The sequence below is a fragment of the Pan troglodytes genome, chromosome 2 (genome assembly GCF_028858775.2).
Source record: "Pan troglodytes isolate AG18354 chromosome 2, NHGRI_mPanTro3-v2.0_pri, whole genome shotgun sequence".
NCBI lineage: Eukaryota > Metazoa > Chordata > Mammalia > Primates > Hominidae > Pan > Pan troglodytes.
Genome location: NC_086015.1, coordinates 142,602,911 through 142,625,945, shown reverse-complemented (window position 1 = coordinate 142,625,945; position 23,035 = coordinate 142,602,911). Strand labels below are relative to the sequence as shown.

Sequence of the window (23,035 nt, the reverse complement as noted above, 5' to 3'; positions counted from 1 at the left end):
GTAGAGTAGAACAAGTAGAAGAGAGAACTTTAGAGCTCGAAGACCAGGATTTTGAATTAACCCAATCAGACAAAGACACAGAAAGAAGAACTTTAAAAAATGAACGAAGTTTCCAAGAAATTTGGGATTACATTAAACAGCCAAACCTAAAAGTGATCAGCATTCCTGAGGAAAAAGAGAAATCTAAAAGTTTGGAAAACTTATTGGAGGGAATAATTGAGGAAAAATTCCCTGGCCTTGCTAGAGATATAGAAATTCAAATACAATAAGCTGAAAGAACACCTGGGAAATTCATCAGAAAAAGATCATCACCTAGGCACATAGTCATCAGGTTATCTAAAGTCAAGATGAAGGAAAGAATCTTAAGAGATGTGAGACAAAAGTATCAGACAACCTATAGAGGAAAACCAGTAAGATTAACAGCAGACTTCTCAGCAGAAACCTTACAAGCCAGAAGGGATTGAAGTCCCAGTTTTAGCCTCCTGAAACAAAATAATTGTCAGCCAAGAGTTTTGAATCCAGCAAAACTAAGCTTCATAAATGAAGGAGAGATAAAGTCTTTTTCAGACAAAGGCTGAGAGAATTCACCACTACTAAGCCAGCACTATAAGAAATGCTAAAAGGAGTTCAAAATCTTAAAACAAAACGTTGAAATACACCAAAATAGAACCTCCTTAAAGTATAAGTCTCACAGGACCTATAAAACAATAATAGGTAAAAAACCAGGGTTTTTTAAGGCAACAACTAACATGATGAATAGAACAGTACCTCACATCTCAATACTAATATTGAATGTAAGTGGCCTAAATGCTTCACTTAATAGATGCAGAATGGCAGAATGGTAGAATGGATAAAAATTCACTAAGTATCCGCCGCCTTCAAGAGACTCACCTAACTCATAAGGACTCATATAAACTTAAGGTAAAGGGGTGGGAAAAGATATTCCACACAAATGGAAACCAAAAGCAAGCAGGAGTAACTATTCCTATATCAGAGACAAGAGACTTTAAAGCAACAACGGTTATAAAAGAGACAAAGAAGAACATTATATAATGATAAAAGGACTAGTCCAATAGGAAAATATCACAATCCCAAATACATAAGCACCCAACACTGGAGCTCCCAAATTTATGAAACAATTACTACTAGACCTAAGAAATGAGATAGATGGCAACACAATAACATTGGAGGACTTCAATAATCCACTGACAGCACTAGACAGGTCATCAAGACAGAAAGCCAACATAGAAACAATGGACTTAATCTATACCCTAGAACAAATGGACTTAAAAGATATTTACAGAACATTCTACCTAATAACTGCAGAATATGCATTCTTTTCCTCAGCACACAGAACATTCTCCAAGATAGATAGATCACAAAACAAGTCTCAATAAATTTAAGAAAATCAAAATTATATCAAGTATTCTCTCAGACTACAGTGGAATAAAATTGGAAATTAACTTCAAAAGCAACCCTCAAAACTATACAAATACATGGAAATAAATTAAATAAAATCTGCTCTTGAATAATCTTTGGTTCAACAATGAAATCAAGATGGAAATTAATAAGTTATTTGAGCTGAATGATAAGTAGTCACATAAGTTATCAAAACCTCTGGAATACAGTAAAAGCAGTGTTAACAAGAAAGTTCACAGCATTAAATGCCTACATCAAAAAGTCTGAAAGAGCGCAAATAGACACTCCAAGGTCACACCTCAAGGAACTAGAGAAACAAGAACAACCCAAACCCAAACCCAGCAGAAGAAAAGAAATAACCAAGACCAGAGCAGGACTAAATGAAATTGACAAAAAAAAAAAAAAAAATACAAAAGATAAACGGAACAAAAAGCTGGTTCTTTGAAAAGATAAACAAAATTGATAGACCATTAGTGAGACTAACGAAGAAAAGAAGAGAGAAGATCCAAACAAACTCAATTAGAAATGAAATGGGATATATTACAACTGATACCACAGAAATACAAAAGATTATTCAAGTCTACTATGAACACCTTTACTCACAGAAACTAGAAAATCTAGAGATGAATAAATTCCTGGAAATATACAGCTATCCTAGATTAAATCAGGAAGAAATAGAAACTCTGAACAGACCAATAACAAGTAAACAAATTGGAACAGTAATAAAAAAAAAAAAAAAGTTGCCAACGAAAAAAGTCCAGGACCAGATGGATTCACAGCTGAATTTTGTCAGACATTCAAAGAAGAATTGATACCAATCTTACTGAAACTATTCCAAAAGATAAAGAAAGAGGAAATTCTCCCTAAGTCATTCTGTGAAGCCAGTATCATGCTAATTCCAAAACCAGGAAAGGACATAATAGGAAAACTACAGCCCAATATCCCAGATGAACACAGATGCAAAAATCCTCAACAAGATACTAGCCAACGAAATCCAACAGCATATCAAAAAAATAATATATACCATGATCAAGTGGATTTCATACCAAAGAATCAGGGATGGCTTAACATACACAAGTCAATAAATGTGATACATCACATAAACAGAATTAAAAACAAAAATCTTATTATCATCTCAACAGATGCAGAAAAAGCATTTGACAAAATCCAGCATCCCTTGTGATTAAAACCCTCAGCAAAATTGACATAGAAGGGTTACACCTGAAGATAATAAAAGCCATCTATGAAAAACCCACAGCCAACATTATACTGAATAGGGAAAAGTTGAAATCTTCCCACTGAGAACTGGAACAAGATAAGGATGCCCACTTTCACCACTACTTCTTCTTCTCCTTTTTGTTTAAAAATTAACTTTAAGTTCTAGGGTACATGTGCACAACGCGCAGGCTTGACACATGGGTATACATGTGCCATGCTGGTTTGCTGCAGCCATCAACTCATCATTTACCTTAGGTATTTCTCCTAATGCTATCCCTCCCCCAGCCCCCCACCCCATGACAGGCCCCGGTGTGTGATGTTCCCCTTCCTGTGTCCAAGTGATCTCATTATTCAATTCCCACCTATGACTGAGAACATGCAGTGTTTGATTTTCTCTCCTTGTGACAGTTTGCGGAGAATGATGGTTTCCAGCTTCATCTATGTCCCTGCAAAGGACATGAACTCATCCTTTTTTATGGCTGCATAGTATTCCATGGTGTATATGTGCCACATTTTCTTAATCCAGTCTATCATTGATGGACATTTGGGTTGGTTCCAAGTCTTTGCTATTGTGAATAGTGCCACAATAAACATACGTGGGCATGTGTCTTTATAGTAGCATGATTTATAATCCTTTGGGTATATACCCAGTAATGGGATTGCTGAGTCAAACAGTAATTCTAGTTCTAGATCCTTGAGGAAACACCACACTGTCTTTCACAATGGTTGAACTAGTTTAAAGTCCCACCAACACTGTAAAAGCGTTCCTATTTCTCCACATCCTCTCCAGCATCTGTTGTTTCCTGACTTTTTAATGATTGCCATTCTAACTGGTGTGAGATGGTATCTCATTGTGGTTTTGGTTTGCATTTCTCTGACGACCAGTGATGATGAGCATTTTTTCATGTGTCTGTTAGATGCACAGATGTCTTCTTTTGAGAAGTGTCTGTTCATATCCTTTGCCCACTTTTTAATAGGGTTGTTTTCTTCTTGTAAATTTGTCTGAGTTCTTTGCAGATTCTGGATATTAGCCCTTTGTCAGATGGGTAGATTGTAAAAATTTTCTCCCATTTTGTAGGTTGCCTGTTCACTCTGATGGTACTTTCTTTTGCCGTGCAGAAGCTGTTTAGTTTAATCAGATTCCATTTGCCTATTTTGGCTTTTGTTGCCATTGCTTTTGGTGTTTTAGTCATGAAGTACTTGCCCAAGCCTATGTCCAGAATGGTATTGCCTAGGTTTTCTTCTAGGGTTTTTATGGTTTTAGGTCTATCATTTAAGTCTTTCATCCATCTTGAATTAATTTTTGTATAAGGTGTAAGGAAGGGATCCAGTTTCAGCTTTCTGCATATAGCTAGCCAATTTTCCCAGTACCATTTATTAAATAGGGAATCCTTTCTCCATTTCTTGTTTTTGTCAGGTTTGTCAAAGATCAGATGGTTGTAGATGTGTGGTGTTATTTCTGAGGCCTCTGTTCTGTTCCATTGGTCTATATCTCTGTTTTTGTACCAGTACTATGCTGTTTTGGTTACTGTAGCCTTGTAGTATACTTTGAAGTCAGATAGCGTGATGCCTCCAGCTTTGTTCTTTTTGCTTAGGATTGTGTTTGCAATGTGGGCTCTTTTTTGGTTCCATATGAACTTTAAAGTAGTTTTTTCCAATTCTGTGAAGAAAGACATTGGTAGCTTGATGGGGATGGCATTGAATCTATAAATTACTTTGGGCGATATGGCCATTTTCACAATATTGATTCTTCCTTTCCATGAGCATGGAATATTCTTCCATTTGTTTGTGTCCTCTTTTATTTCCTTGAGCAGTAGTTTGTAGTTCTCCTTGAAGAGGTCCTTCACATCCCTTGTAAGTTGGATTCCTAGGTATTTTATTCTCTTCGTAGCAATTGTGAATGGGAGTTCACTCATGATTTGGCTCTCTGTTTGTCTGTTAATGGTGTATAGGAATGCTTGTGATTTTTGTACATTGATTTTGTATCCTGAGACTTTGCTGAAGTTGCTTATCAAATTAAGGAGATTTTGGGCTGAGACGATGGGGTTTTCTAAATATGCAATCATGTCATCTGCAAACAGGGACAATTTGACTTCCTCTTTTCCTAACTGAATACCCTTTATTTCTTTCTCTTGCCTGATTGCCATAGCCAGAACTTCCAATACTATGTTGAATAGGAGTGGTGAGAGAGGGCATCCATGTCTTGTGCCAGTTTTCAAGGGGAATGCTTCCAGTTTTTGCCCATTCAGTATGATATTGGCTGTGGGTTTGTCATAAATAGCTCTTATTGTTTTGAGATACGTTTCATCAATACCTAGTTTATTAAGAGTTTTTAGCATGAATGGCTGTTGAATTTTGTCAAAGGCCTTTTCTGCATCTATTGAGATAATCATGTGGTTTCTTGTCATTGGTTCTGTTTATGTGATGGATTACGTTTATTGATTTGCACATGTTCAACCAGCCTTGCATCCCAGGGATGAAGCCAACTTGATTGTGGTGGATAAGCTTTTTGATGTGCTGCTGGATTCAGTTTGCCAGTATTTTATTGAGGATTTTCATATTGATGTTCATCAGGGATATTGGTCTAAAATTCTCTTTTTTTGTTGTGTCTCTGTCAGGCTTTGGTATCAGGATGATGTTGGCCTCATAAAATGAGTTAGGGAGGAGTCCCTCTTTTTCTATTGATTGGAATAGTTTCAGAAGGGATGGTACCATCTCCTCTTTGTACCTCTGGTAGAATTTGGCTGTGAATCCATCTGGTCCTGGACTTTTTTGGTTGGCAAGCTATTAATTATTGCCTCAATTTCAGACCCTGTTATTGGTCTATTCGGAGATTCAACTTCTTCCTGGTTTAGTCTTGGGAGGGTGTATGTGTCCCAGAATTTATCCATTTCTTCTGGATTTTCTAGTTTATTTGACTAGAGGTGTTTATAGTATTCTATGATGGTAGTTTGTATTTCTGTGGGATCAGTGGTGATATCCCCTTTGTCATTTTTTATTGCGTCTATTTGATTCTTCTCTCTTTTCTTCTTTATTAGTCTTGCTAGAGGTCTATCAATTTTGTTGATCTTTTCAAAAAACCAGATCCCAGATTCATTGATTTTTTTGAAGGATTTTTTTTGTGTCTCTATATCTTTCAGTTCTGTTCTGATCTTAGTTATTTCTTGCCTTCTGCTAGCTTTTGAATTTGTTTGCTCTTTCTTCTCTAGTTCTTTTCATTGTGATGTTAGGGTGTCAATTTTAGATCTTTCCTGCTTTCTCTTGTGGGCATTTAGTGCTATAAATTTCCCTCTATACACTGCTTTAAATGTGTCCCAGAGATTGTGGTACATTGTGTCTTTGTTCTCATTGGTTTCAAAGAACATTTTTATTTCTGCCTTCATTTTGTTATTTACCCAGTAATCATTCAGGAGCAAGTTGTTCAGTTTCCATGTAGTTGTGCAGTTTTGAGTGAGTTTCTTAGTCCTGAGTTCTAATTTCATTGCACTGTGATCTGAGAGGTAGTTTGTTGTGATTTCTCTTCTTTTACATTTGCTGAGGAGTGCTTTACTTCCAATTATGTGGTCAATTTTAGAATAAGTGTGATGTGGTACTGAGAAGAATGTATATTCTATTGACTTAGGGTGGAGAATTCTGTAGATGTCTATTAGGTCTGCTTGTTGCAGAGCTGAGTTCAGGTCCTGGATATCCTTGTTAACCTTCTGTCTCGTTGATCTGTCTAATATTGACAGTGGGGTGTTAAAGTCTCCCATTATTATTGTGTGGGAGTCGAAGTCTCTTTGTAGGTCTCTAGGACTTGCTTTATGAATATGGGTGCTCCTGTATTGGGTGCATATATATTTAGGATAGTTAGCTCTTCTTGTTGAATTGATCCCTTTACCATTATGTAATGGCCTTCTTTGTCTCTTTTCATCTTTGTTGGTTTAAAGTCTGTTTTACTGGAGACTAGGATTGCAACCCCTGCTTTTTTTTGCTTTCCATTTGCTTGGTAGATCTTCCTCCATCCCTTTATTTTGAGCCTATGTGCGTCTTTGCACGTGAGATGGGTCTCCTGAATACAGCACACCGATAGGTCTTGACTCTTTATCCAATTTGCCAGTCTGTGTCTTTTAATTGGTGCATTTAGCCCATTTACATTTAAAGTTAATATTGTTATGTGTGAATTTGATCCTGTCATTACGATGTTCACTGGTTATTTTGCCCATTAATTGATGCAGTTTCTTCATAGCATCGATGGTCTTTACAATTCGGCCTGTTTTTGCAGTGGCTGGTACCAATTGTTTCTTTCCATGTTTGGTGCTTCCTTCAGGAGCTCTTGTAAGGCAGGCCCGGTGGTGACAAAATCTCTCAGCATTTGCTTGTCTGTAAAGGATTTTATTTCTCCTTCACTTATGAAGCTTAGTTTGGCTGGATATGAAATTCTGGGTTGAAAATTCTTTTCTTTAAGAATGTTGAATATTGACCCCCACTCTCTTCTGTCCTGTAAGGTTTCTGCTGAGCGATCCACTGTTAGTCTGATGGGCTCCCCTTTGTGGATAACCCAACCTTTGTCTCTGGCTGTCCTAAACACTTTTTCCTTCATTTCAACCTTGGTGAATCTGACAATTATGTATGTGTCTTGGGGTTTCTCTTCTCAAGGAGTATCTTTGTGGTGTTCTCTGTATTTCCTGAATTGGAATGTTGGCCTACCTTGCTATGTTGGCCTACCTTGCTCTGTTGGGGAAGTTCTCCTGGATAATATCCTGAAGAGTGTTTTCCAACTTGGTTCCATTCTCCCCATCACTTTCAGGTACACCAATCAAATGTAGATTTGGTCTTTTCACATAGTTCCATATTTCTTGGAGGTTTTGTTCATTTCTTTTTACTCTTTTTTCTCTAAACTTCTCTTCTTGCTTTATTTCATTAATTTGATCTTCAATCACTGACAGTCTTTCTTCCACTTGATCAAATTGGCTATTGAAGCTTGTGCATGGGTCACAAAGTTCTCGTGCCATGGTTTTCAGCTCCATCAGGTCATTTAAGATCTTCTCTATACTGTTTATTCTAGTTAGCCATTCATCTAATCTTTTTTCAAGGTTTTTAGCTTCCTTGCAATGGGTTCAAACATCCTTCTTTAGCTCGGAGAAGTTTGTTATTACCGACCTTCTGAAGCCTACTTCTGTCAACTCGTCAAAGTCATTCTCCGTCCAGCTTTGTTCCATTGCTGGCAAGGAGCTGCGATCCTTTGGAGGAGAAGAGGTTCTCGATTTTTAGAATTTTCAGCTTTTCTGCTTTGGTTTCTCCCCATCTTTGTGGTTTTACCTACCTTTGGTCTTTGATGTTGGTGACCTACAAATGGGATTTTGGTGTAGATGACCTTTTTGTTGATGTTGATGCTATTCCTTTCTGTTTGTTAGTTTTCCTTCTAACAGTCAGGTCCCTCAGCTGCAGGTCTGTTGCAGTTTGCTGGAGTTCCACTCCAGACCATGTTTGCCTGGGTATCACCAGCAGAGGCTGCAGAACAGCAAATATTGCAGAATGGAAAATATTGCTGCCTGATCCTTCCTCTGGAAGCTTCGTCCCAGAGGGGTAGCCACCTATATGAGGTGTCTGTCGGCCCGTACTGGGAGATCTTTCCCAGTTAGGCTGCACGGGGGTCAGGGACCCACTTGAGGAGACAGTCTGTCTGTTCTCAGAGCTCAAACACCGTGCTGGGAGAACAACTGCTCTCTTCAGAGCTGTCAGACTGGGACGTTTAAGTCTGCAGAAGTTGTCTGCTGCCTTTTGTTCAGCTATGCCCTGCCCACAGAGGAGGAGTCTAAAGGCAGTAGGCCTTGCTGAGCTGTGGTGGGCTCCATCCAGTTTGAGCTCCCTGGCTGCTTTGTTTACCTGCTCAAGCCTCAGCAATAGCAGATGCCCCTCCCCCAGCCAGGCTGCCATCTTGCAGATCAATTTCAGACTGCTATGCTAGCAGTGAGCAAGGCTCCATGGGTGTGGGAGCCACTGAGCCAGGCATGGAAGAGAATCACCTTGTCTGCTGGTTGCTAAGACCTTGGGAAAAGCACAGTATTTGGACGGGAGTGTCCCGTTTTTCCAGGTAGTCTGTCACCCTTCCCTTGGCTAGGAAAGGGGAATCCCCCGACCCCTTGCACTTCCCGGGTGAGGCGATACCCTGCCCTGCTTCAGCTCACCCTCCATGGGCTACACCCACTGTCCAACCAGTCCCAATGAGATAAATGAGGTACCTCAGTTGGAAATGCAGAAATCACCCATCTTCTCTGTTGATCATGCTGGGAGCTGCATGATCAGAGCTGTTCCTATTCGGCCATCTTGGAACACCCCCGACTTTCACCACTTCTATTCAGTATAGTACTGGAAGTCCTAGCTAGAGCAATCAGACAAGAGGAAGAAATACAGGGTATCCGAATTGGTAAAGACGAAGTCAAACTGTTGCTTTTTGCTGATGATATGATTGTATAGCTGGAAAACCCTCAAGACTCATCCAAAAAGCTCCTAGGTCTGATAAATGAATTCAGTAGTTTCAGGATACAAAATCAATGTACACAAATCAGTAGCACTGCTATACACCAACAATGACCAAGCTGAGAAACAAATCAGGATCTCTACACTTTTTGCAAAAGCTGCAAAAAATAAAATAAAATACTTATGAATATATCTAACCAAGGAGGTAAAAGATCTCTACAAGGAAGATTCCAAAACACTGCTGAAATAAATTATCAATGACACAAACAAATGTAAACACATCCCATGCTCATGGATGGGTAGAATCAATATTGTGAAAATGACCATGCTGCCAAAAGCAATCTACAGGTTCAATGCAATTCCCATCAAAGTACCAACATCATTCTTCACACAACTAATAAAAGCAATATTAGTTGTGTGAAGCATATCCTAAAATTCATATGGAACCAAAAAAGAGCCCACATAGCCAAAGCAAGAATAAGCAAAAGGAACAAATCTGAAGGCATCACATTACCCAACTTCAAACTATACTACTAGGCTATCATTACCAAAACAGCATGGAACTGCTATAAAAATAGGCATGTAGACTAATGAAAGAGAAAAGAGAACCCAGAAATAAAGCCAAATACTTATAGCCAACTGATCTTTGACAAAGCAAACAAAAACATAAAGTGAGAAAAGGACACCCTATTCAACAAGTGGTGCTGGGATAATTGGCAAGCCACATGTAGAAGAATGAAATGGGATCTGCATCTCTCACCTTATATTAAAATCAACTCAAGATGGATCAAAGACTTAAATCTAAGACCAGAAACCATAAAAATTCCAGAAGATAACATTGGTAAAATTCTTATAGATGTTGGCTTAGGCAAAGAGCTCATGACCCAGAATCCAAAAGCAAGTGCAACAAAAACAAAAATAAATAGATGGGACATAATTAAACTAAAAAGCTTCTGTGCAGCAAAATAATAATCATCAGAGTAAACAGACAACCAACAGATGGGAGAAAATATTTGCAAAATATGTATCCGACAAAGAAGTAATATCCAGAATCTACAAGGAATGCAAATAAATCAGCAAGACAAAAAGCAAATAATTCCATCAAAAAGTGGCAAAGGACGTGAATAGACAATTCTCAAAAGAAGATATACAAATGGCCAACAAACATATGAAAAAATGCTCAATATCACTAATTATCACGGAAATGCACATTAAAACCACAATGAGATACCACGTTACTCCTGCAAGAATGGTCATAATTAAAAATCAAAAAATAATAGATGTTGGTGTGGATGTGTTGAAAAGGGAACACTTTTACATTGCTGGTGGGAATGTAGACTAGTACAACCACTATGAAAATCAGTATGTAGATTCCTTAAAGAATTAATAGTAGAACTACCATTTGATCCAGCAATCCCACTACTCCTGGGTATCTACTCAGAGGAAAAGAAGTCATTATATGAAAAAGACACTTGCACACATGTGTTTATAGTAGCACAATTCACAATGGCAAAAATATGGAACCAGCCTAAATGTCCATCGACCAACAAGTAGATAAAGAAAATGTGGTGTATATGCACAATGGAATACTACTCAGCCATAAAAGGAATAAAATAATGGCATTTGCAGCAACCTGGATGCAGCTGGATACCATTATTCTAAGTGAAGTAACTCAGGAATGGAAAATCAAACATCACATGTTCTCACTTATAAGTGGGAGCTAAGCTATGAGGATGCAAAATAATAATAATAATATGATGGACTTTGGGGACTTGGGGGGAAGGTGGGGAGGGGAGTACGGGATAAAAGACTACACATTGGGTACAGTGTACACTGTTCATGTGACAGGTGCACCAAAAATCTCTGAAATTACCATTAAAGAACTTATCCATGTAATAAAAAAGCACCTGTTCCCCCAAAAACTTTTGAAATAGAAAAAAATTAAAAATAAAAAAACCAAAAATAACTAGTATGCCTATACACCAACAACAGCCAAGCCAAGAGCCAAATCAGGAAGGCAATCCCATTCACAATTGCTACAAAAAGAAAAAATACCTAGGAATATAGCTAACCAGGGAGGTAAAAGATCTCTACAATAAAAATTACAAAACACTGCTCAAAGAAATCAGAGAATACACAAACAAATGGGGAAAATCATCCCATGCTCATGGATAGAAAGAATGAATATCATTAAAACGGCCATAGTACCCAAAGCTATTTAGAGATTCAATGTTAATCCTATCAAACTACCAACAACATTCCTCACAGGACTAGAAAAAACTATTTTAAAATTTATATGGAACAAAATAAGAGCCCAATAGCCAAGGCAATCCTAAGCAAAAAGAACAAACCTGGAGGCATCACGTTACTTGACTTCAAAGTACACTACAGGGCTACAGTAACCAAAACAGCATGGTACTGGTACAGAGAAAACAGGCAACCTACAGAGTGGGAGAAAATTTTTGCTATCTATCCATCTGACAAAGGTTGAATATCCAGAATCTACAAGGAACTTACACAAATTTACAAGAAAAAAAACCATGAAAAAGTGGGCAAAGGACACAAACAGACACTTCTCAAAAGAACACATTCATGCGGCCAAAAATCATATGAATAAAAGCTCAACATCACTGATCATTAGAGAAATGCAAATCAAAACCACAATGAGGTACCATCTCACACCAGTCAGAATGGCCATTATTAAAAAGTAAAAAAATAACAGATGATGGAGAAGTTGTGGAATAAAGGGAATACTCATAAACTGTTCGTGGGAGTGTAAGTTAGTTCAATCACTGTGGAAAGCCATATGGTGGTTCCTCAAAGAGCTAAAAACAGAACAACCATTCAACTCAGCAATCCCATTACTGGGTATATACCCAGAGGAACATAAATCATTCTACCATAAAGACACATACACGTGAATGTTTATTGCAGCACTATTAACAATAGCAAAGACATGGAAACAACCTAAATGCCCATCAATGACAGATTGGATAAAGAAAATGTGGTATATATACACCATGGAATACTATGCAGCCATAAAAAAGAATGAAATTGTGTCTTTTGTGGGAACATGGATGTAGCTGGAGGCTATTATCCTTAGCAAACTCATGTAGGAACAGAAAACCAAATGCCACATGTTCTCACTTATAAGTGAGAGCTAAATGATGAGAACACATGAATGCAAAAAAGGGAACAAAAGACACTGAGGTCTATGTGAGGATGGAGGGTGGGAGGAGGGAGAGGAGCAGAAAAGATAACCACTGGGAACTAAGATTAATATCTGCATGATGAAATAATCTATACAACAAAACCCCATGACATAAGTTTACCTATATAACAACCCTTCACATATGCCTCTGAACCTAAAAGCTTAAAAATTTTAATTGTACATTTGAAAATAACTAAAGAGTATAATCGGACTGTTTGTAACACAAGGATAAATGCTTGAGGGGATGAACACTCCATTCTTCATTATGTGATTTTTTTTTTTTTTTTTTTGAGATGGAGCCTTGCTCTGTCACCCAGGCTGGAGTGCAGTAGCGTGATCTCGGCTCACTGCAACCTCTGCCTCCCGGGTTCAAGCAATTCTCCTGCCTCAGCCTCCCAAGTAGCTGGGACTACAGGCATGTGCCACTATGCCTGGCTGTCTTTTTTTGTTTGTTTGTTTTTGTTTTCTATTTTTAGTAGAGACACGGTTTCACCCTATTGGCCAGACTGGTCTCAATCTCCTGACCTGGTGATCCGCCCACGTCAGCCTCCCAAAGTGCTGGGATTACAGGCTTGAACCACCACACCTGGCCCATGATGTGATTATTATATATTGTATGCCTATATCAAAACATCTCATGTATCTCATAAATATATACACCTACCATGTACCCACAAAAATTAAAAAGAAAAAATAATAAAGTGGGAATACTTTCAGGGTTGCTGAATGAAAAGCATCAAACTCTGTGAAATACGGCCAACTGCTATTATTATCTCTGCCTTCTGAAATCTGGCCCATTTTTCTACTTTTATTTTTTTAATTAATATTTAATAAGTGTACATATTTATGAGGTACAGTGTGATATTTCAATACATGTATACAATGTGTAATTATCAAATCACAGTAATTAGCATATCCATCATCTCAAACATTTATCATTTCTTTGTGTTGGGAGCATTCAAAATCTGCTTTTCTAGCTATTTGAAAATATACAGTAAATGTTGTTAATTATGATCACTTTACAGTGCTATGGAACACTATAATTTATTCCTCCGATCTAGCTGTAATTTTGTATCCATTAACCAACCTCTGGCTATCTCCCACTACCTCATCTTTCCTTGTCTCTAGTAACTACCATTCTCCTCTCTACATTTTTAAGATAAACATTTTTAGCTTCTACATACGGGTGAGAACATGTAGTATTTGTCTTTCTCTGCCTGGCTTATTTCACTTTACATAATGTCCTCCAAATTCACCCATGTTGCCACGAATTATAGAATTTTCTTCTTTTTTATGGCTGATTAGTATTTCATTGTGTATATATACCACTTTTTCTTTATCTATTCATCTGTTGATGGACAGTTTGGTTGATTCCACATCTTGGCCATTATAAATAATGCTGCAATAAACATGGAGTGAAGATGTCTCCTTAACACACTGATCTCCTTTCCTTTGAATATATACCCAGTAGTGGGATTGCTGGATCATGTGGTAGCTCTATTTTTAGTTGTTTTTTTTTTTTTTTTGGCAACCTCCATACTGTTTTTCATAATGTACATTCCCACCAACAATATGTAAGAGTTTCTCGTTCTCTGTATTTTTGCATTTGTTGTCTTTTTTTTTTTTTTTTTTTGCATTTTCAAATATTCTCTGTATCTTTGCATTTTTTCATATACCTGTTAGCCATGTATATGTCTTCACTCGAGGGATGTCTAATTTCTCTCAAATGAGATATCTCATTTGATTCTGGCCTATTCTTAAGTGTCTCCTTCTCCATGAAATTTTCCTCAATCTCCTAAGGCAGCAAGTATCCCCAGAAATTGTATGAAAAAAAAAAAGTGCATATGTACACTTCTCCCCTTGGGAGAAGATTCTGCTCTAACCAGGGAATACCAGTGACTGCTATGAACCATTCACTCATATTCTTATCCAGGTGAGAGAAGGAGCAGTGACAGAGAGAATGGAGGCAGAACTTGAGACAGGTGATTGAACAGAAGCTGTTAGAGAGCCAAGGCCACGAGATGCTGCAAGAAAATAATAATATGAAGAAACATGAGAAAAGTTCTTGCCAAATATGTCAGAATTTTATACAGCCACATCACCCAAAGATGAGTTCCATTTTCAGGGCACTGGGAAGGCCTCTGTCTCACTTCCTTTTAAAATGTAGCTACTATTCCATTATGCAGTTCCTTGCCAATTAAGCCTTGACCTCTTTCATCTACTCTAAATCAGAATAACTTACCGCTATTATTGTCTTTCATCTTTAAAATGCTTTTATTAAGACTCAATTATAAACTCCCTCAGAGGCTTCTGGTTTCTGGCAATAGCAGGCTAGGTTATTCAGGTCAACACTCTTGCTGCAAACAACAAAAATACTGATAACATATATTTAAACAAACACCACTACCTTAAAATAATCAAATATTTGAAAACACAATTAAGAACTTCCAGGTCAACATTTGGATAAAATCCTGCTACCAAAATAGTAAGAAGACTACTGAATGATCAAAATCCTTAGAAGTATCTGTCAATACTGCTGTAGTCACTATGGGCCAAATGGATACTAGTCAAGTGCGGCCCACAGAAACTGGAGAGTCTTACTGGGTATTCTTCCCAAATTAATACACATGCAAATTAAGGATAAACCAGACCTAAATTTGCCTCTCTTACCCCTCAACCTGAAAGGACTGCAGGAAAACTGCCTTGGTACTAAGCAAAGAAGAAGAAAAAAAAGGAACAAAATGTCCTTGAGAAGCTGTGGCCATAGACCAAATTCTTATGGCTTTGTACCATGGGTACACTTAGCCTACATGAGCCAGACTTTAAGCCAAGCATGTGCTGTGAGGAGATCTCAACTGTTGTCCCCAGGTGCCTGAAAAAACAAAATAAAGCCTCTCTAGAGGAGGACACACCCAGACTAGGTTTCAGAGTATCCTCCTAAATAATTTGAGGACAATTCCCAGTTATCTAGTCAAAGATAACAAATAACCAAGGGAATAAGAACGAGCAAAACAACCGAGAGAAGGAATAGACCCACACAGGCTTCAGCTATTAGACCTAGGTTAAAAAACAATTATGCTTACGATGTTTATAGAAATGAATGGCAACCTTGAAATTAACTATAGTAGACTATAAAAAGTCACATATCATGTCTGAAAAGAAATGAAAGTAAAAACAAAAACATAGTAACTGAAATAAAAACTCAACAATTATATTTGCAACATAATGCCAATACCTGTATAAGAGAGAAATAATGAACTGGAGGGCCGATTGAGGGGGTGGGGTCAGAAGACCATGCATAGAATGCAGTACTGAGAGGAAAAAAATAACCACATATAGAAGATGTGGAGAACATAGGAGAATATAGTACAAAGTTCTAACATTGGCATGCCAGCAAGCAGTGGATAAGAGCGTAGGGTAGAGCTTGAGAATTTTTGTAACTGATAAGACACCAATTCACAGATTTAAGACTCAGTCAATTCCATGCAGAAAAGAATGAAACTCATGCTTAGACAACTGGTTATGAAAGTGCAGAAACCTAAGATAAAGAGAAAATCTTAAAACAGTCAGAGAAAATTCTCTTCAAAGGAGCAACTAACAATAGGCTGCTTAACAGCGTATCAGTAAAGGGTAGACCGATACAGGTTTAATATGGCCAAAGAAAATTAGTGCTAACCTAGAATTTACAACAACAAAGAGTGCCACTCAAGAACAAATTTGGTCCCTGTTCTTAGTCTGTGATCCCCTATAAAGTTCTGGACACTCTGGGAGAGGCTTGAAAAATCCACGTTGCTTGCATTTTAAGAGTAATGGATAAGGTCATAAGTTAATCAGACCCATGTTTGAGAAAGTTGTAGAACAAGGCCCTGCTATGGCACACAGAGTTGGTGAAAAGGGATGAGAGGGTACCTGAGAGGTGGGAGGTGGCTGACAGAGACCATCCAGCACTACCTTAAAATCTTCCCTGCTGCGAATATAGCTTGTTGGTGGAAAATACCTGCTTTCTCCTTTCCTTGACTCTTCATCACTTGGTACATCAAGGACCAGTTCCTTATCCCTTACCGGCAGGGTTGACATTCAAAATATTTAATAATGCTAAGTACCAGTACATATCAATCAGAAAAGACACCTAATGTAAGTCCAGATCCTGGCTGCTGCATAGGATCAAGATCTTGGGGGCCCCCTGTGGTATAAATTGTTAAACACTTTAGTAGCTGGATTGTGGAAAAGCCCCAGAGGAGGAACCTGATCAGCTAGGATAATGCAGATATTCAAGGCAGAGGCTATTTAGCAACAAGTATTTCCATATTTTAATACATGCATTGGCAACACTAGTACATACTAACTGAATAAGAGCCCTGCTTACAGCCCTTCCATCAGGATCCTTAACAGCTCTCAACCTTCTGCTCCCGGATCATTTGCCTTATGATTCCCCTTTCAACTTTAAACCTTTCAATAATGCTGCTTTCTTGTCTAGTTCTACCAGGAATACCCCTTACCATAAAATCCATCTTCTTCTCAGAACCTAGTTCTGAGTTCCCTTGAAACACTGAGACAGAAATTGCATATTCTCTTTTGGTGGACTGTTCTTTCCCGAATATGACTGTATCATTTCGTTTCACCCTAGTGGGCTTTATAAAATGAGAATCTAGATTTACGCAGAAAATAAGAGGTATTTCTTTGCTGTGGGGAGATTTAAAATAAGCTTTCTTCAAAATGGCAAGCTCCTTTGGTACATTTTGTTTGCTTAAAATAACTTTGTTTCTGGCTGGACATGGTGGCTCACGCCTTTAATCTCAGCACTTTGGGAGGCTGAGGTGGGCGGATCACAAGGTCAGGAGTTCGAGAGCAGCCTGGCCAATATGGTGAAACCCCGTCTCTACTAAAAATACAACAAAAAAAAAACAAGCCAGGCATGGAGGCACACGCCTGCAGAACCAGCTACTCGGGAGGCTGAGGGAGGAGAATTGCTTGAACCTGGGAGGCAGAGGTTGTAGTGAGCCAAGATCGCGCCACTGCACTCCAGCCTGAGTGATAGAGCGAGACTTCATCTCAAAAAATAAATAACTTTGTTTTTTTATTACACACTATATAATAGAAAAATAGAAAATACAAATAAAATCACTTATAATCTTCTACTTCTTTCAGATATTGACTTTATTTATGTCTATTCATCTATCTATATGTATGTATATAAAGTGAATGTTACACTTTATATATAAACCCTTTTAGGATAAAGTTATATCTATATTCATTGTCAGTGTCAGATGCACCAAAGTATGGCCATATTTAGCTAAAGAAACAATTTCTTCTTCCTAGAGACAATAGCTTTATTTGGATTTTAGTGACTATATCAAACACTATCAATGTGAAGTTGCTTTGACATCAAATGAAAAATCCTGTCGTAGTGCTACTCAATATGTTTTGGATGATCATCTTCAGATACAAAAGCATATCATGAGTTCAGAACCCCATGAATTCATTTTTAAACCTTGGGACTTGGAGTACATTTGAATTCAAATTCAGTAATGCCCTTAGATCAACTTGAACTGACAAATGCTTCAGAAGAAAGAGGAATAAAGCAATTTGATGAAAATCACACTGTGCGGTGCCTTGTCACTCCAGATATTTCACTTTTACATTAAATTTTTTTTCAATTAATTTAAAGGTAACTGCTATATGCCAGATATTCAGGCTATTCATCATTATTATTCATTTATTTATATGCAGCACTGTCATTTCCAAGGACATAATTCTTAATGAAACATAATTGCTCTAAACCTATCTACTTGCTTATATAAAACTTTGTGAAATCTTTTTCCTAGAAAGAAAGTTAAACATTGGTTGAGAGAATGTTCACCTGGGACCTCTACATACCAGGCACACTTGGCCTGTATTCCTTATCCCCTCATGCCTACCAGCCTCCTTGTCCTGAGCCCCAGGAGCCTCAGGTTTGTAGAGCATTGTTCCAAGCACAACAAAATCTCAACAAAAATTTGCTGATGGAAGGTGGCTTCCAGAGAAAAAGAACAATGCATGCTATGAAAGATGTGGGAAACGCTACTACACTGGCACTTGAATTAAGTAAAGACAAATGCCCATTAAAACATCCTGCAGCCACTCCCCTCATCCACTTCGTTTGACAAAAACATAGAATCACAGACTCAAAAGTATAAAAAAGCTTACAACAGGAAGAGACTTTGGAGCTAATGCTGTCCATTATTATTTTGTAGGTAATAAAACTAAGACCCAGAGATTCACTTCACTTGACAACCCTGGGTCAAAGAAGTACCCAGAGCCCACTGGTCATGACTTACCATGGGGTCTGTACCCCATGAGTGAAGAGTGGGGTAGAGAACGAATCCGCAGATGGAGAACTGTGGAGGTCACTAACAAACTCCCCAGTCTACTGCCATATTTACAATGTCTAGCAATTCCCATCTATGAAATCACCTCCTTTGTTTCATTCAAAGCTCACTTTAAACTTTGACTCCTCTAAAAATACTCATTAGAAAAACATAAGGTTAATGTAATTTTTAAGGTAAAATTAACACAAGTCAAACACATTACTAATAATCTGGATTTTTACACTTTCAGGTAAACAAAAGTTAGCATCCTCTGCATCTTGAATTCTATATCAAACTCCCATGGAGTAAATTTAACAAATTTAAAATGTTTAGAAGGTAGTCACATGAAGTGTACAGCACATTGTGGTTGGTCAATGCTTTTGCAATCAGTCCAACATTTGCCTCTAAGTGTTGGGCAACCACAAACTCCATTTTTCTTGGAAGACAGTTCAGTGGTTCTCCAACTCAATTTAGTCTGCTGCTGGCTATTTGACTATGTGGTCAAAACTTTTGCTTTCATTCACCTCATACAGAAATCGGGCTGATAATCTTAACATTTCCTCTAACAGGAAAAGTAACTGACATGTGATGATGTATTAGTAATGGAGCATGAAGATTACCCTACTTAACATTCTTAAATGGTTCCCCAGAGCCTACAGGATAAAGTCCAGACTCCTTTAACTGGCTATCATGGATCTTCAGAATCTGAATCTCATTTATCTTTCTAGTACCATTTCTCAATCCTCCCCCTTCTTACTCTCTGGCCCAGGCATGCTGAACTATTCTTAGCTCTCTGGAAAAGTCAAATGCTCTAGATATACTCTCTTGACATTTACCTGGCTAGTTCCTACTAACACTACAAAGGTCCATTTAGTGGCCTGCATCCATTTGGAGCCTATCATAATTAAATCAAGCACGCCCTAAATGCAGGAACAGTCAACCCACTTACAGTGAGACACCTCTCACATCAACATTTGCCTTTCACTAATCGCTTGGTAAAATAGTTTATACTGATGACCTCTACTTTTTTTCTTTTATCATCCAATAATTTCTAAACCCTTTGTAAACTTCCCTTCCCTACCATTACTCAACTTTTTTGAAGGCTGATAGTGTCTTCATAATCATTTATTTCATTGGCAATAGTTTTTGCAAATACTAAGCCTCCTTAAATTCTCTAAAGCTATCAAGATGCTAGTCACCCAGTCACATTTTCCCTTTCTTTTCCTTCTGTGACATAAAGTTATTCTGGGTCTCTTATTCTGATTGTTCCTACACTGACTCCACTTCTTTTTCTTTCACTTTTTCTTCTTTCCTGATTCTCTTTCTCTGATTGTTCCTTCATTGGCTCCACTATCATTCACTGGCTCCACATCTTCCTCTGATTAAAGATATTCTTCTGGGTTCATTAGATTAAAAACATCAGCAATAAGATGCCTCCCACTCCCTCAATTCAACAAACGCATTTGTGTATCCAGTTGATTCTAGCTTCTCAGGGAAAAAAGGAGAAATTATAGTAAAAAAAGATGTTAGTATCATTAAATATAACTTAGGTTCATATCTCAGGTCTGTCAGTCATGAGCAATGTGGCATGAGGTATACTACTTAATCAATTTAGGCCTCTGTTTTTCATCTATAAATTGGAGAAAATAATGCCTATCTTTTAGTATTACTTTATGAATTGCAGTACGCAAAGTACATATTCCAATGGCAGGTAGGTACATAGTGGGCATTTAATAAAAATTTTTCCTTATTACTGTTATTTCCACACTCACTTCCACCAAACTTATATAGTCTGTTTCAACTTCTTTTAATGTGTCATACACATCAACAAAAGACAAATCATCTAGAGTACAGATATAAACAGGTTTCCTTTCTGGCCCAGTAAGTCCCAACTGCTTGACTCAAAGCTCAATTTCTCCCGATTTAAAAATCTTCAGGTTCTAGCCCCAACCTTCCTCTTCAACCTTCTCCCTCACTGCTCTTCTAAATGAATACCATTCTCCAAACAAACTGGACGTTTTTTGGTTCTCAAACATGCCGTATACTCTTCACCTCAAAGTCCACCTCAGATTCTACCTCCTTTATGAAACTTATCTCCCCAGCTGGATATTTTATCTTCAGAGTATTTTATTGGTACTTCTCTCAGAAGGTAGTCATATTCTGCCTGGTATTCAATTATTTGTGCATAAATAACCTTTCCTGCTTATAAATTGTAACCCCTTTGAAGGGAGAAACTAGGTTCCTATTCGTGCTAGTACTTACCACTTAGCTAAGTGATAACACATGTGTATTTAAAAATAATAAACAAGGCTGGGTGTGGTGGCTCAAGCCTGTAATCCCAGCACTTTGGGAGGCAAGGCAGGCAGATCACCTGGGGTCAGGAGTTCAAGATCAGCCTGGCCAACATGGTGAAATCCCATCTCTTCTAAAACGACAAAAATCAGCCAGGCGTGGTGGCGTGCACCTGTAGTCCCAGCTACTGGGGAGACTGAGGCAGGGGAATCGCTTGAACCTGGGAGGTGGAGGTTGCAGTGAGCCGAGATGGCGCCACTGCACTCCAGCCTGGGTGACAATGTGAGACACTATCTCAAGATAAATAAATAAATACAAATAAAATAAAATAATAAACAAAAAACCCTGACTCTTTCTCAAGAAATTATTTTCCTCAACTTCTTATGAAGAGGTAGGAATAGGGTGGGAAGGGAACGGTGTATATAGGGTACTTACAGAGGCACTGCAACCTGAATTCCCACTTGGAATTCTCCCAGCTGCTGCAAGAAGGCAGGGCTGAAATAGCTATTATAGAAATTGACTAGGTAAGACTTTAAGACCTGTTAATCGATTGCAGTCAATCTCTTGGGAAACCCTTTACCAATCTGCTAAGCTTGTCTATATTTCTTTTCTTCCCAACGGTTATTTTTCCTAACCTTCCAGTCTCCTCTAAACCAAGTAAACAAAAGATTTTAATTTAAACCCACAGTCGAACGCATAGTGAAATAGACGTGTATATTTAATGTTATGTATTAGTTCCTATTTAAGAATTTTATTTCTTTAAAATTTATTTCAACCAAAATCCAACACCAAATTCTATGGGTAATATCTTAAGGCAGCACCTAGTATAGTGCTTTGTATATAGTACACATTCAGTATGTAATGGTTAAAAGAGTGAATTTACAGTCTACAACTGCAGGACTTAATTTTGGCTAATTGCAGTGGAAAACATGAGAAAAGATATAGTCCAAGTAAGAATGACACTTGGGGGTTCAGGCCCGCAACACCAGCTAGGTAGACCCTTAGGTGGCCCAGTGGTATACAAAGAGTTAAGTATTCCCAGCTGAGCCCCTTGACAATAGAGATACATCATTTTATTTTGTATTACTTAGTACTGTGCCAAATCCAAAAATACTCTCTCAAGTGCAAGAGTATTCAGGAATTAGAAATATTGAAAGTTCCACTATTCAAGCAAATTAGGTATAGTTCATATAATTTTTTCAACTCAGGATCCTCAGTCACTCCATAGAGTAAGCAAAGTATGCAATTACTAGAATTATTAGTCTCAATTTACATAAGATCACACTGCTGGCACTAAACTCCAGTTCCAGACTCTTTTTTCCACTATTGAATGCTACAGAAACATAAAAAAAAAAAAAAAAAATGGAAGGATCTTTAGAAACCATGTAGCTGGATTTTTTTCAAGATGATGAAAACTGAGGCCCATGAAGAGAGTCAAATTAGCTCAAGGCTCCTACTAAAGCCAAATAATTTCGTGCAAAATCATCTCCCTCTGATTATCATTATCTACACACACAAATACATAATTTTCCTTTTTGCCTTTTTGAAAATCTGGAGGTCTGAAAAGACTTTAAGATTTCTCTCAAGTTAAAAATACACGTTTGTACGTGTAACCAGAGGGCAAGTTTTCTATGGTCCACATGTTTTCTTAAAAAAAAAAAAAAAAAGGAAATACAGGAGATGTGCAGTGCGTGTGATAGGCAAATGTTCTCGAACTTTATTGTGTAGTGTAACCCCTATGGCACAGGCCCTTAGAATTCAGCCACATTAATGAAGAGATATTTTTATGTAGTAGAAAGAGCACAAATTTTGAGGTTTTTTGTTTTGAGACAGAGTCTTGCTCTGTTGCCCAGGCTGGAGTGCAGTGGCGCGATCTCAGCTCACTGCAACCTCCACCTCCTGGGTTCTAAGCGATTCTCCCGTCAGCCTCTGAACAGCTTGGATTACAGGCGCCCGCCACCACGCCCGGCTAATTTTGTATTTTTAATAGAGACGGGGTTTCACCATGTTGGCCAGGCTGGTCTCGAACTCCTAACCTCAGGTGATCCACCCGTTTCGGCCTCCCAAAGTGCTGGGATTACAGGCG

The 23,035-nt window shown here is 38.0% G+C and overlaps 1 pseudogene; it reads right to left on the bottom strand.

Moving 5' to 3' along the window:
* Positions 1 to 23,035, bottom strand: part of LOC470943 (actin, cytoplasmic 2-like) — a 105,123-nt pseudogene that overhangs the window by 81,378 nt on the left and 710 nt on the right.